This window comes from Ammospiza caudacuta, chromosome Z (assembly GCF_027887145.1).
Source record: "Ammospiza caudacuta isolate bAmmCau1 chromosome Z, bAmmCau1.pri, whole genome shotgun sequence".
In the NCBI taxonomy this organism is placed as follows: domain Eukaryota; kingdom Metazoa; phylum Chordata; class Aves; order Passeriformes; family Passerellidae; genus Ammospiza; species Ammospiza caudacuta.
In genome coordinates, this window is record NC_080632.1 from 6,480,459 (window position 1) to 6,496,684 (window position 16,226).

Genomic DNA, 16,226 nt, shown 5'->3' on the forward strand with positions numbered 1-16,226 from the left:
AAGGACAGAATGCCCTTGCCGCAACATGAGGATAGGGAAGAGAGATTCTTCCTGAGAATATGTAGAAAGTATCAAAAGTATAACCATAAGAATGCAGAAGTAGGCGTAGTTGCTGATATGTAACTAACCAATCCTGAGCTCAACTTTTGCAATATGTATGAAGCTCATTATGAACTGTATTTAACCTGCTGTACTGATCAATAAAATTGAGCCTGTGATTATCTAATTGATGTCCTGGTCTCCTTCCGTCGACAAATGGTGGAGAATGCGGGCAACGCCGAACTTCTGCCCTTTTTTCTTGGATTAAAAGGAAAAAGGGAATACGCCACAGTCGAGGAAGTTGGGTTTGGGTCCTTGCAGCTGGGACGGTGCCGGAATTTGAAGCACCCTTGAGATTCACAACGGTGACTCAAGCTAATATGTGCCGCAGGAGCCTGGAGAGCTGCAACAGCGTGCGCTGACTACTAGGTATGGATAAGCAAGCGGCATACGACCTCTTTGCCGCATATTTAGAATGGCAAGGAATAAAGGGGATAGATTTAAAAAAAGGAGTTACCAGTGTTATTAGCTTACGGCCATGCTAAAGGTATCTTTGCTAACCCACATACAGTTCATGAGTTATCAGAGTGGAGGAAGTTTGGGGAAATACTGTGGGATACAGTGTTAGACAATGACAAGTCAGCAAAGAAATTAGGTAAGTTATGGTGGGTGGTGTATAACACGCTACATCAGCAGGTCTCTGAGAGAAAGGCAGCAGAAAGGGCGACAGAAGCTCATAAGAGGAATATAGGGTATGGTCATGAGGATGATCCCTTAGCACCTTCTGTAACTAAGATACTTATGCCTAAGAGTCCCCAGCAAAGTGGTGTGGAGGATTTTCCTATAGACACAGTGGAACCATCTGCACCCCTCCTGTCAGAGGGGGAGGGCGAATTGGATGGTGGAGGTAAGAGCAAGCCAGCTTTGCCTCCGCCACCAGCTTCAGGCGGGTCGGATGGTGGGGGTGGGAGCAAGCCAGCTTCACCTCCACCGCCAGCTTTGCCTCCGCCGCTTCCCCCGAACGAGCCGGCTCCGGCGGGGGGGCTGCTTCCCCCACGCGAGTCGGCTCCAGTTTCACTGCCAGCTCCAGCAGGGGGGCCGCTTCCCCCGCGCGAGCCGGCTTCTGCTCCACCGCCTCCCCCGTGCGAAAACTCGGTGTCTGTACCGAAGCGCCAGCAGCATAGCACCCTTAAAGAGTCAGATCCCATCCCAGGGACACACCGTGATCTATGGGGGGAGATGGCTAAACAGAGGAGGGAAGCTTGGGCTGCTTTGGCAAAAGAAGTAATGCAAATGGGAGATGGCGAGGCGGTGGAAGTAGCTTCTAGTCTTGCATGTCCAGTCACATACACACCACAGTATGATGCACAGGGGAACCTTACGCATAATATAGCGGAATATACTCCCTTAGATTGGAAGCTGTTAGCTCAGCTACATTCTACGGTTAGTCAGTTTGGAGTAAAAAGTGAACCTGTTAGGCAAATGCTAGATTATCTTTTTAATACTCAGGTTTTATGCCCTAATGATTTAAGAGGAATAGTTCGGTTGATATTCACTCAGCATCAGCAGTTATTGTTTAATGCACATTGGCAAGCTCTGGTTAATGAGTCGGTTGCTGTACAACGAGCTCAGGGAGATCCATTACATGGAGTAACAGTAGAGGAGCTGATGGGCTTAGGGGCATATTTGCGTACAGAGGCACAGATGATATCGGGAGCAGATAAGCTTAGAGAGTCTATGCGATTAGTGCGTGCTGCAATAGACATGGTTAAAGAGCCAGGAGGGTTACCGGCTTATATGGGTATTAAACAAGGTAGAGAAGAATCATTTGGAAATTTTATCGATAGAGCACTGCTGCCATAGATCAGGCTGGTGTTGCGGACTACATGAAGGGGGTGCTATTGAAGCAGTGTATTTTGCAAAATAGCAATCCAGCAACACAAAGAGTGTTAGCTACTTTAGGGGCAAATTGGACTATTGAGGAGGCATTAGAGCGAATGGCATTAATGCCAACAGCTTCACAGGCATTTATAGCAGAAGCCTTAAAGGAATTAGGATTAGGGTTGCAAAAGCAAGCAGAGTCTACTCAGAGTCAGGTGTTAGCTGCCCTTGCTCCTCTCCGACGCGCTCACTGGCATTCACGCAAGGAGGTTCGAAACCATTCCTCAAGTGTTACCGATGCGGCAGCGAAGGACACACACGCCGAACATGCCGAGCGACTGGCATATGGTGTCAACACTGCCGATCCAGCTCCCACAATTCTATGGCTTGTAGGCGCCGGTCGGGAAACGATCGGCGGAGCACGAATCACGGGGGCCGTGCCCAGACACAAGTTGCCGCCGTGACATCGGAGACACCAGCTGCTGCCATAACATCGCTGCCACCTCCTGTCTGCAACCCTCAACAACAGGGAGCCTCAGTTTGGACTTATCAGCAGCAGTAGACGTCACACTAATGACGAGGGGGTACCAACTGGAGTAAAGGGTCCTCTTATATTAAATGGACAAACATGTGGTGCTTTATTACTAGGATGCTCTTCCACAACTATGTTGGGATTATTTGTTTTGCCTGGTGTTATTGATGCAGACTTTACAGGGGAAATACAAATCATGGTTTACACCCTCTATCCTCCAATTAAAATAACAAAAGGACAACGCATCGCACAATTGGTACCACTATCACAAATGACATCAGGAATACAATCATTTACTGGGCAAACACGGAATGAAAAAGGTTTTGGCTCTACTGGTGTTACACTTTTGACTGTGGATTTACAAAATAGACCAAAGCAAAAAGTTGAAATTACTTATGGGCATCAAAGCATAACCCTTTATGGATTATTGGATACAGGAGCAGATACCAGCATCATTTCTCCAGAAGCATGGCCACAACATTGGCCTCTATTTCCATCATCAAACATGCTCACAGGAGTAGGAGGATTTTCATTGGCAAGCAGATCGCCGCTTTTGTCGGTGTGCATTGATAATCAACAAGTATCTGCTGTGTTTTCAGTTGTTCAATTACCTCCTACAGTTTCTTGTTTAATTGGAAGGGACATTTTAACACAATTGGGAGTGGTGTTAACTAACCATCACCCTTTGGGGTAATTGCCATTGCTTGGACTTTCCCCATTCCACTCACCTGGAAAATGGATACACCGGTGATGGTTAAGCAATGGCCATTAAAAGGGGAGAGTCTTATGCATGCCCATGAATTGGTAAAGGAACAATATACAAAGGGACACCTACGACTATCCACGAGCCCTTGGAATACACCTATTTTTGTAATCAAGAAGAAATCAGGGAAATACCATCAACTCCTCACAGCAGACCCTGCAGATAGCTTACAAACCCTGGAATTGTTAGCAGTAGTATGGACAGTGTCCAACTTACAGGAGCCTTTAAATGTGGTCACAGACTCTATGTATGTCGCAGGAGTAGTCAGACGAATAGAGGAAGCAGCAATTAAGGAAGTGAATAATAAATGATTGTATGAGTTACTGATACAGTTAAGGAAAGCTTTACAGGAGAGAAATGCAGCATATTCTGTGATTCATATTAGGAGCCATAAATGGTCTGAAGGTCTAGGTGAAGGGACTGAACGTGCAGATAAATTGGTTACCCTGCCCATTGATAACTCTTGTCCCATTGATAAGCATACATTGGCCAGAGAAGCACATAGTAGATATCATCAAAATGCAAAAGGATTAGCAAAACACTTTGAGCTGAGATTGTCAGAAGCTAAAGCCATTGTTAGAGCATGTCCAACATGTAGTTATCATAATGGGGGAATAGGTTTAGGCGTCGGAGTTAATCCTCGAGGTTTAGAAATAAATGAGAAATGGCATATGGATGTTACGCATGTAGCTAGATTTGGTAGAGTCAAGTATGTGCATGTCACTATAGATACATATAGTCATTACATATGGGCTACGGCTCAAGCAGGAGAGAAAGCTACACATGTTATCAGACACCTGTTAAGTTGCTTCACTGTCATGGGAGTCCCAAAGAGTATCAAAACGGATAATGATCCAGCTTATGTAAGTGCTAGGGTCCAGAAATTTTTGAATCAGTGGTCTGTTAAGCATACAACAGGTATTCCACACTCCCCTACTGGACAGGCAATAGTGGAAAGAGCAAACGGTACCCTTAAGCAGTATATTGAAAAACATCAAGATTTGAGAGATCCACAAGCATGCTTGGCTAAGGTTTTGTATGTGATTAATCATTTATGTATTTTTGGGGAAGATGATACCCCTCCTGCAATTAAACATCATCCGAGGTCAGGTCAGGAAAACACTAAGGAAACAGAGATCTGGGTTAAGTATAAGAACCCGAGTACAGGATTATGGGAAAAACCTGCAAAAGTATTATATTGGGGTCGGGGGTATCTTTGTGTTTCCTCACCTACAGGGCCTTTGTGGGTGCCTGCTAAGTGGACTAAACCTGTTTTTGATGCAGCATCATAGGGCTACTGAGTGTAATTTTACTGGTTTTGCTTATTTTGCCTTGTATTTTTAATTGTATTCAAAACATGGTCAGCCGTACAATAGCAAAAACCTGGCAAACTAATTTCCTTGCTCAAGAAGAAAACGGGGGAAATGTGGAGAGTATTATTAATAGTTGGTTAGCTGAGAAAGGCCATGCTGACATAATGCTACTGGTTAAGCTGAGAGAGGGAAGTCAGCAGTCAGTAAGCTAAAAAGAGAAGTCAGCGGTCGGTGACCAATGACAGGCAAGGACAGAATGCCCTTGCCGCAACATGAGGATAGGGAAGAGAGATTCTTCCTGAGAATATGTAGAAAGTATCAAAAGTATAACCATAAGAATGCAGAAGTAGGCGTAGTTGCTGATATGTAACTAACCAATCCTGAGCTCAACTTTTGCAATATGTATGAAGCTCATTATGAACTGTATTTAACCTGCTGTACTGATCAATAAAATTGGGCCTGTGATGATCTAATTGATGTCCTGGTCTCCTTCCGTCGACAGGCTTTGTTTGATGGGAAAGAAGAGAAGAGTGTTTGGAGAAGTGGCACTGAAGGCCAAGTGTCCCAGGCAGGGAGGGGCATGCCAGAGGTGCATCTGTTGCAGCAGCAGATGTGGGCTGTGCCTCTTTTGGGTGGGAAGGCCAAGGCAAAGCAAGGGCTGGGCTGCAGCTGCTGCTGCTGTGTGAGCCCTGCCGTGCGTGTGGGCGCTCCCAGAGCCGTGGCTGGGGCTGGGCTGCAGCTGCAGCTTTCTTGTCCTCTCAGTAAGCTGTTGCCTGCAGTCCAGTTTCCATCTGGGAAATCCTCAGCTGGGCAAACTGGCCAGTCTTGCTGTCCATGTTGCAGAGCTCAGTCCCCTTGCTCTTGGGCATCTCTGTGGGAAGAGATGTGTGTTCCCATGCTGTCCCTGCCAAGCTGCAGCCTCGATGAGACTGCTGTGCTCAGGGCTGTGGAGGAAGGGGCACATCCCTGTGCCAGGAGCTGGCAGGACTCCTCCTTAGCTGCCATTCCATGTTTTCAGTGTCACCCCCATGTTCAACACTGCCAGCTTTGACAGCTTTTGGACTGTGTTTGAGAAGTCAAATCTTTTTGACTGTTGAAGGCCTTTGCGGCCCAGAGTTCTTGTTAGGAACAAGAGATTATGAACTGTGAGCCATGGAGTTGTTGGACCAGGTGTTTTGTGTAAGTGGTAAGAAGGATTTCTTCCTTTCTCTTTCTCTTTCAAGGGGAATATTACTGTTGCCCTTGAGTCTTCAGGAGGGGAGCCTGTGGGCAGAGCTGCAGCAGAGGGAGCTTTGCCTGGCACCAAGAGCTGCAGGAACAATTCCCAGGAGCCCGAGGAGCTTGGTAGGGACAGAGCCCTCACTGGTTTAGAGAGGGGTGAGATGGCTGCTCTGAGCCTGCCTCTGGCAAGAAGGGAGATGAGAAGAGTTGAGTTCCTGTCTGCAGGCTTGGTGCTTTCTGGTGCCTTGAGTTCAAATCCTGCACGGGCACAACCTGCCTGAGCCCTGCCCTCCACGCTTCTCCAGAGGCTCTGACACTGAGTCCTCTGCTGGGGCAAGAGAGCAGGGAATAAACCTGACCTTGTGGCAGTTGTGTCACCAAGCCAGGTGTCCCAGTTTTGTGCTGATATCCGTGGATAAGTTTGCTGCAGGATGTCAGTGCTCTGGAGGCAATACTGAGTGACTCTTGAAGCAAGAGAGGAAAAGCCCAGCAAAAGGTCAGTGTAGAAGTCTGAGCTTTTTGTCTCCAAGCATTAAATCCATGTAGTGCCACTGTGCTGATAGGCATAGTGAGATACATTAAAAATACAAGCAGCAGAAGCTCTGAGGCCAAGGAAATCATTAGTCACAAATCCAGTACCTCAAGGAAAAACTGAAATTACTCCTTTAAATTAGAGAGAACGAAAGTAGAGAGAGAGAGCACTTTGGGTCTGCATTCTTGAGCAAAACTGGTGCAGCCTGCAGGCCTGGTAGGGAGCTCTTTCCCTCCCAGATGTGAAAAACAGAATTCACTGCTTAGAATTTTTAAAAGTTTAATACTAATAGGATAAAAAAAGACAATATTTGCAGCACTGGGGTGCTCCTGGCCAACAGCCAAAGAACACCGGGTGTATAGAGACAGTGTTATCTTTATAGGGTTACATTGCTGAGATGCAAGCATATTCATGTGTTTTATGCTGTATTCAAACATTCTTAGGAACTTTCTGATGTTTTGGGAACTCATTTGTTTGACTTCTTCAAACTCACTCAGGCTTACTGCATGATGTCCTGTGCATCAGGTCAATATATTTTATTTCTTCTTGTGTCTCCTTCCTGCTTTCACATCCTCTGATAAGCATTTAGTATGTCCTCCTTAAATTTAACATGGTATTCTCTAATTGTCCTCTGGTGCTCTGGTTGGTGTCAGGGTTTTCTTATCACTTGGACAGGCTGATCAGTGGATGGCCTTACACTGTTTTTAGTTACACACAAGCCTTTTTTTCCTCCTTATGATTTGCTAGGGTCTGTAACACAATACACTCATCACACAATTGTTTTCCATAAGTGATCCATAGATATTATATTCATTACACTACTGTTTCTATGAGCAGCACAGTGCACACTTAAGCTGATAGATTCTATTAGTTTTACAAGCAGCTAAAAAAAGTTATAACTGATGCTATTTCTAAATACTCATAATCACTAACAACATGCATAAGCTAATACATAAATGCCAAAGTCAATATTACCTGGTCATTTGTCACAGAGCTGTTCATCCCAGAGCTGGAGGTTGTTTTGGAGGAGCTGTGGCTCACTGCAGAGGGCAGGTTGTAGATGGCAGGGAACGGTGCTAGTTCATAACTCAGCTCCCAGCACCTTCAGCTTCAGCCATTTCAGTGAGGACTGAGGTCTCTCTATCAGCACAAAGAAAGAACCAGGCTGGGCTTTTTTGTGGCAGCTGGGTCTGTCTGTGTTTCAAGCTCTCATGGGGGCCCTTTGCACTGAAAGGGCTTTGAGTTTATTGGGATACTTCAAAACTTCAGAAGTTTTGAACACTTGGGAAGTGAACACTTTGAAAACTTCCAGTTTTGAACACTTGGAAGGAGTCTGGCTATTTGAAGAGCAGTGTCGCAGACATTTCTCCACAGAAATCCTTTCTTTCGGATTTCTGTGTCTTCGGGAGGCCAGAGGCCTCCGAAGACAAGGTAAGCAATTATTATCAGCTGCTGGGGAATGCAACAGGGGCACCTATTTTGATTGGTGATTGGTTCATGTTTTATGTTTATAATTAAGGGCCAATCACCAGCGCAAGCCAGGGGACTGAGTCCTTGGCCACAGCTTTGATGTGGATTCTTTTCTATCTCTTGCTAGCTAGCCTAGCTGCTCGGCAAAACCTCTCTCCTTATTCTTTCTAGTATAACTATAATGTATTATATCATTTATTAATAAATTCAGCCTTCTGATTCAAGAAACAAGATTCACCGTCTCTCTCTCACCAGCTGCGCCCACTCAGGCGCGGTAATAGAGCAGGCTTCAAATTATCAAGTGAGAGTCTGCCTTTCCAGCCATCTTTTACTGTCTTTGATAGAAGGACAGTTACTTCCAAAGGGACAGATGCACAGAGGCCAATATTGACCCAGTGTTCCCTTTGCTTCCCAGATTTCCACCTGATCTGCCTTGCCAGGAGGGCTGTCCTGCGTGGGAAGAAGGATCAGAGGGAGAGCCTGTGAGCATCAGGCAGGTGGAATCCTTAAGTGTACACATAGATTTATAGATTTCTAAAATTCTATTTCTATATCCATATAGTACAGATTTATAGAGGTGTGTTTGTATGTGCATATATATACATCTATACAATTAAATTGATCTATATTGTTATAGATGGGACAGAATTAGTTACATTTCCAGATTTTGAGATTTAAATTTATATATTTATAGAGTTACATTTAGACGCTTACATGTAGATGCTTATATTTGGGCGCTTAGATATAGATTTAGAAATGTGCATAGGTTTTTAGTTAAAGGTATGTGGAAGTTTAGATGCATAGGTTGAGCCGTGTAGGCCTAGGCTGCATTTTTAGCTCTTTTCCCCCTCAGCTGCCTTTTTCACCTCTTGCTTTTTTCAGAATCAGCGAATTTCTAGGTTGGAAGAGACCTTAAAGATCATCGAGTCCAACCCATGTTCTAACACCTCAACTAGATCATGGCACGAAGTGCCACATCCAGACGTTTTTTAAACAAACTTTTCCTCCCCCGGTACCCCCTGTGTCCCCTGTCCCTGTGCTGGGTCCGAGCTGGCGGCCGGGCCGGGCGGATCAGCGCTTCCAGCCCCGGCTGTCCCTGGAGCGGTGGGAGCTGCCGCTGGCCCCAGGCACTGTCCCCTGAGGAGCTGCTGAAGGACGGTGAGACAGAGGGGGCTGAGGGGGCTGAGGGGGCGGTGGCGCCGAAGGGACGCTGACCCTGAGCTGCTGCTGGGGCTGAGGGCTGTGGGGCAGCCGAGGCCTATGGTGGCACTGAGGTGACAGGGAAGTGGCACAGGCTGTTGGAGTGGTGGGTCTCAGGGGACGGGATGGCTCAGAAGGGATTGAGGAGGGTGAGAGGACTGTGAGGGGCTGAAGAAACTGAAGGGGGCTGGGGCTTCACCGAGAGCATGGCGGGGCTGAGAAGATGGAGGGGGCCAGCAGGGAGCACAGCAGGGACTGCAGCTGTGCTTGGAAGCAATTCCAGAGCCTTCACTTTTGCCACAACTGCAAGGAAAAACCTTGAGGACAGCCGGAGACTGACGGGAGGCAGCAGGGAGGAGCTGAAGGCCAGTGCAAGAGCAGTGAACGGGGACCTGCTGCTGCCAGCCTGCAGAGAGCCCGGCTGAGGCCACAGGCCCGGGGAGGCAGGCTGGGGCTGAGGCTGCCCTGGGCTGTGGCCGTGGGCACTGCCCGGCGGGCAGGAGCGGGCCCTGCCCGTGCTGGGGCCGCTCAGCGTAGCTCTCCCGGCTGGCACAGGGGCTGTCCTTGGGCAAGGCAGCTGTGCCGGCAGGGCCCGGGAGCTGTGCCGGCTCTGCCGGGCTGCCGGAGCTGCGGGACAGTCCCGCCGCGACTGCGCTCACCACAGCCTGGCCCGCTCGGCTGCTTTCTCTTTCCCACCCTCCTGGGGAGGCTCTGACATTTCCTCTTCCCTGATGGAAGTGCAGCTGCTGCCAAGGGAAACGTCCCCATACTCACTCTGTTCCCTTTGCTTGCCGGATGCCCCATCTGCTGTTCCTGTCCAGGAGAGCTGCTCTGCACGGGAGGAGGAGCCCAACGGAGAGGCTTTGAAGATGGGGCAGCTGGGATCCCTCTGGTTGGAGCTCTGTTTAAAGATACACGGACTTACATGAGGACAGAGATTATTATATGGATATGTACATATGTAGCCTGCTATTTGTACAGGCATATTTCTATATGTCATATTTATGGATGTATGCTATGTATATGTTTATATACGTTTGTTATTACATATATGTTTATATATGTATCTAAGTGTACATATATACACATATATGTAATAACAAACATATATAAACATATACATAGCATATGGAAGTTGATATATCTGTCTTTAGTTCTACTTCCTATGTGTACAGTTTTTGTTGCTATCTATGTCTCTTGATGCAGTCATAGATATATGGCCCTTTAAATAGATATATTGGTATTTGTATAGGTATACATGCCTATTTTTATGTTTTTACATGTATATTGATCCATTTCTATGTGTAATTATTTTTACCTATGTATACAGATGTATAGCTGTATATTTGTATTGATGCATTTGTGTAGATATTTAGTTTGGCATAGTGATATTTGTATATTTCTAGATAGGTTTGTGTTATATATGTATTTATATATTTTTTTCTGTATATATATATTTAGTACTATTTTAATATGCATGGAGTGGGATAGTCGTATAATTCTATCCATAGAGTTCTTGGTACAAGGTTACTTGGGGAGGGAATGCATATTTTTGTATTTCTATATGGACTGTATACTTGTAGTAATATGCAATAAATTAAGTTGTTAAACACCTAATTGATCTTTCTGTTTAGTGAGTTGTAGAGGTTGGCAATAAATTAGGTTTGGTTAACTGAAGTTGGTATTTGTATATTTTTACATGGACTGGTTGTAAAAATGTAATAAATTCCTGTTTTTAACCTAAATTGAGATTTCTATAGAGCTATAGTTCTATAGTTCTCAATTTCTATATAGAAATTGAGATTTCTATTTTGTCAGCATGGGTGTAGCAATTTGTAAAAAAAGGACATTTTTCAACTGAAATTGATTCTTGTGAGTTGTAGCCACACCTCTCTTCACAGAGAGCAGCAGCTACAGCGTGTATTTGTCGATCAGCAGTGTGGCTCTAGCAGTCTGCAAGAAATATCATTTGTCAAGTGAGATGGATGTTCTGTGATTTGTGCTACCCAAAGCCATGGGCAGATGTAAATGCTGGAGGATTTTGGCCATGAAAATCTCCAGCCATGCCCAGCACGTGCCCCACTTGCACTCAGGCTGGGCAAGGGAAGTGCAGATTTGGGATGGCAGCAGAGCCCCACATTGGCTCAGAACTCACTGCAAAGGCCTGCTGAGAAAACTCCGGGACTCCACTGAGGCCTGCTGAGAAAACTCTGGGAGCACAGAACTCCTGCTCTGTGGATATGCAGATAATTCAGTCCATGTTTGGTTCTTTACATACATAAACACACACAGATATATGTAGGCAGCACTTAGTAACCTGTACCATACTTGTGGGATTGTGTGAACTGAAATGGATTCTTCTCTGTTTATATGTAGGGTCAGCAGAGTTGTGCCATTCTGTAGCCATCCTGTAACAGTGGTCACTCTGTCTAAGCAGCGCAGTTGTAGCAATCTGTAATTAAGTTCCCTTTTAAACTGATATTGGCTTTGGGGCACTTCTCATTTTCATGATGAGTGACCACATCAATGTTTGTCCCTATTTCTTCACTGATCCTGAAGCTCTGATGAGTGTATGACAAGCCGTGGCACCCAATTGCTCACAGGTCCGTCCAGCTGTGGGTAATAAACTTGTCTTCTCTGTGAAACATCCTTCTCAGGTTATTTGTCTAAGAGTTGTGGTCTATCTCTAGAACCCCTTCAGGCAGCACCCTCTCTGGGGAGGAGAGGGAAAAAATGTATGGGGATTATCGCATTTATTCTCCTTTAACATATATTTTCACTAAGCTATAGCCTAAACTCAGTAAGGAAAAAGATTTTCTTTAGTCATGCAGTGTAGAATAAATGGTGTGGGAATAGGCACAAACCAAGCTGCAGGAGCAGCCTGTTCTTGGTCTTAACAGGACATTGTGTACAGGAAAGCACCACAATCTTAATGATTCATCTCTTAGGTAAAGACACAATGGTCCACCATGTAAACCTACCTGGGGATGGAAACAACAAACGTCCCTGGGCTGGGGCAGAAGCCTGGGAGTCGAACACTTGGAAAAAGAGACGTGGCAAAGCCAGCCCAAGGCACAGGCACGCATTTGGCTGCAGGCAAGAGGGAGCTTGTACTGCCAGCAGGGGAAGGGACTCCAGGCAGAAGAGCTGGCCAGCGGCAGGGAGCAGCTCCTGCTGCCAGGACTCGCAGGATGCAGCAGCAGCGGGCACATCGCGGATGGACAGCGGAGCCGCTCCTGAGCCGCCAAGGTGACGCCTCCTGGGGCTGCAGTCACAGTGCAGTCACCTGTCCTTCAGGCTCTCTTTGGCTTCTTGAGCTCCAACCACTGCAGGAAGCAAACCTGAGCATAAATCATAGAAATTATAAGACGTCAGGACTAGTTGGCCCACTGCAAATACTGGATTTTTAATTTCTTAGACTGTGTCTGCATTTAGTACCATCTATGTTTCAAAAGGAAGTGCTCAGCATTTAGAAGCATGCATTCTCTCCTTTAGCAGATACATATATATATATATATATACATATATACATACATATATTTTTGTAATTTTATATGTTTGTAACATCCATCTGTGTGAAGAAAGGGCAAACTTAAGAAAGTGTAGTTGTTTTACAACATCATGCTTTCATAGAAATATATTTCAAATTATTTTCTAAGGTACCTATAGTATAAAGACACTTTGCTAAAACTAGTAAGGATGACAATTGCAGGGCTGTATTTTGGATTAAAATCTTATCCAACTTCTGTTTAATTCTGTGCAATATTTCCATTAAATCTGATTAATGCCCAGGAATAAAAATGAAGATTTCTCTTTTGTTCTCTTTTTCTGGGAAACAAGGCATGTATCTACTTTTGATTTTTATTTTAAAGACAGTAAACCATTGGACTAATTGATACCTTGGAACATTTTTATCACAACTACTCATGGCTCTCAGGAATGGAAAGGTTAAAGGAAGGGAAGAGAGGAAATCATTTAAAGCAATGACCCGAGAATTATTTTACATCACTTTGTAAACTTGGTTAATTACATTATTATCTAAAAGTAATGTATATATGTACTTGGTATGAAGTATTAGCTGAGTAAATGCTATACAGAAACAAGTTCTCATCTGTGTTTTTGCTATCCTCGTGTTCTCTTCTTTCTTAGTAAAATCATGAGGAAAAACACTGCTGTCCTTTGAAAAATGAACCAGTTAAAATATTGACAAGTCTGAAGTTTGATTTAGGAATGTACAAACAATAATTTTAATTGTCGTCTAAGAAAAATAAAATTGTCATGTTATCTCTGGTAAACATCAGGCATTGTTAACAGTAGGGTTGCAAAAAGTATCTCCTAGATACAGTAAAGAACCTAATATGAAGGTCTCATAAATGATGGAGACAAGAGACATTGACCCTTGAAGATTCAAAGAATCATTTGATAACAATAAAAAGAGCTTGTCTAGCTCATCTTAGTTATACTTAAAATGTATTTTATATGGATTAGATTTATAGTGTTTGAAAACTCATCACTTCTTTTATGTTGCTGAATAATTAATGCTGATTATTTTAGTCGCAGCCTACAGATTTAAAAGACAAACACAGCTACAGCTTGCAGAACAGAACCAGTATCACTTGATTTGTCAATGAAGTATCAGAAAGTGTTGTAAATGACATAGACTGCCATAATGAGGTATTCCCAGTAGCTGTTCAACATTGCAAGTAAACTGAAATTTAGGTAAACTGAAATCCTCATAGGTCCGATTTGCAGTCTGTCAGCAAATTTGCTGAGAGCAAAACAAATTTCTGAATTGCCATGGCTATAAAGGAGGAAATGTGCCAGTAGAAAAAAGCTGATTAACAAATACTGTAAGAAATCATGAAATGACAATTAAACAACATGATGCAGAATTGTAAACACAAGGGGCCAGTATCATCATATCCTGTTTGAAAAGGCAGAAAAATTCAGTCAATTACATAGTTAAATGTGGATATTCTTAGTTCAGTTGAAGAAAGAACAGACATAATTTCTCCCAAGACAAGCCTGGGAAACTTAGAGGAAAGAATTAAAACATTAAAACAATGATTATTTCTCTTTCTGTAAGCGTTGTTTATAGATATGGTTCTAAAGAGTGTGCTATTCATAGTTCACCAGTATTGTGAGAGGAAGATTCCTAAAGGCAAGTCAGGTCTTAGGTCCACCATTGTTTATATAAGAACTGTAGATTTCTAAAACCCAAGTGCCTTTTCATGCCTTCTGATGATGGAGTCTCTGTATCACCTTTGTCTGTCTCCCATACCCCTTCAGTGATAGACATGTTTTCCTTTCCTCTCCCAAATTTAACACAGCTTTTTGAGAAAATTGACTGATGTAGCTTCTGCTGCTGGTGGTGGTGCTTTTGTCTGCAGGTGAGGACAGGTGATTTGAACCAAGGATGGAGTCCACTGTAAAGACCCCAGTTTTTGCCAAGCCAAGGAAATCAATCACAATTGGGCTACTGGTGCTGAGCACTAGGTTTTTTCCCCTAGTTTTTGGAAAGCTATGAACTTAAGAAACCAAACAGATTTTCCTCCAGGAGAATACCAGCAGTAGTATGATGCCAATTTTTCCCACTTCTTTTGTGTGTCTGTGGTGCTTTTAAGAGTTCCTCAGTGCCCAACAGGAATGAAAGGGCCTGTGGTAGTGTGATTTGTGAGCTCTGTGTTGTGCCTTGCCACATGAGTGTTCATGACAAGCCAGACACCCCACTCGTGGCTTTGTCGAGTTAAATTCATCCCAATACTGTGCAAAGAGCAGCCCCGAGATGCTGAGAAGAGCAAGCAACGTGGGTGGGTGTGCATGCACACACTCGGGGCTGACTGCTGTGTGGGCAGAAGGTTTTGGACTGCTGTACATCTTCACTCTCCCAAGCTGGAGGAATTTATCAAATCTATATGAAATGAAAATATATCAAAATGAACGAAATAATGCATATTCATTTATCCTAGATGTAATTTAACATCTATACGCTATTGCTGGCCAGGGGTCTGTGTCCAAATCAGGAACGGGATGGGACTGCTGAGGAACGCGCCTCGAGCTGTTTGTTTTCTCGCATCAGTCTCATTTCATGGTTATGACAATGGGAAGATGCCAGCAGCTCTTATCCCCAGCAGCAGACAAAGAACTTAATGTTATAACTTACTTCAAAAGTTTTTTGACTAATCACACAAAGCAAAAGCATATTGACAGTAGTTCTATCCAACCACTACAAGCACACATCCCTTTTGTTAAAACAATGCTTGCTTATTTCTGTGACAGTTCCAGTTGTTGGTTTCTCTGGGTCTGGATTGAAGGCACTTGAGACAGTAGCTCATGTTCACACTCAGGTGTTTATTATTTCTTATCAGTAAAACAGTCTCACTACTGTGAGTTCGGCAGCTTTTCTTCAGAAGGCAAATATGGCTAACAATCTCTTGTTATAAAGTCTTTTAAGACTAAACTATCCAATTAAGAACTGATGCCTAGAATATTTTCCCTTTCAACCCAAAAACTGATCCCAAAGACCTTGCAATGCAGACTTTTCTGCCCCCAATTACAAAATGCCACCCAAACCCATGAAGAAGAAGGAAGAAGAAGCATGAAGAAGAAACCCAGGATGACACCCTGTGCCCTCCATCTTGCTTCCATCCACAACATCCTAAAAATCCCAAATCTAAATTTCTCACCAAGTGACACACCTAGACTGCTCTCTAGAATCTATTTCACACTTTTGTTGATTCTAGTCTATCTTGAAATCTTGGCAACTTTCTCCATGAATGAGGGTCCAAGTCAGTGCTCCTCTGGGGATCAGGGCACCCCAGAGCAGACAGAGAAATATTCCTGGTGCCCTGGGTTTCCATATCTTTGAATACAATACCTCCTTGTAAGCCTTAAAACACAATGCGCAGAGCTCTATTATTAAGCTTAGAATTCCTCATATCTTGCTAGATATACTTTTCTGAAGCTTAAGGAATTATTCTAGCCAAATGTTAATACACAAACCATTGTTTTATTTGTCATTTCTTTTCTACTTTTTATATAGGTTTCTGCTGACAAATCTGATGGCTACTGCTTTGTGGGAATCCACAAAATTAGAGGGTTTTGGGAAAGCTGCAAAAGGCAGGCCTCAGATACGGTAGAACTGTGATTAGAGCTAAGCAGCAGCCATGAGATAGGTCAGCAGAAAAATTATTTAAACTGTAGAAAAACAAGGACAAACAATGGTCTGTGTATTAATGCTTGTCTAGAATAACTCTCTAAGCTACTGAAAAGTTT

At 44.0% G+C, this 16,226-nt stretch overlaps 1 pseudogene; it reads left to right on the top strand.

The window, feature by feature from the left end:
* The first annotated feature begins 12,142 nt into the window (after positions 1-12,142).
* Positions 12,143-16,226, top strand: part of LOC131571268 (uncharacterized) — a 70,919-nt pseudogene continuing 66,835 nt past the window's right edge.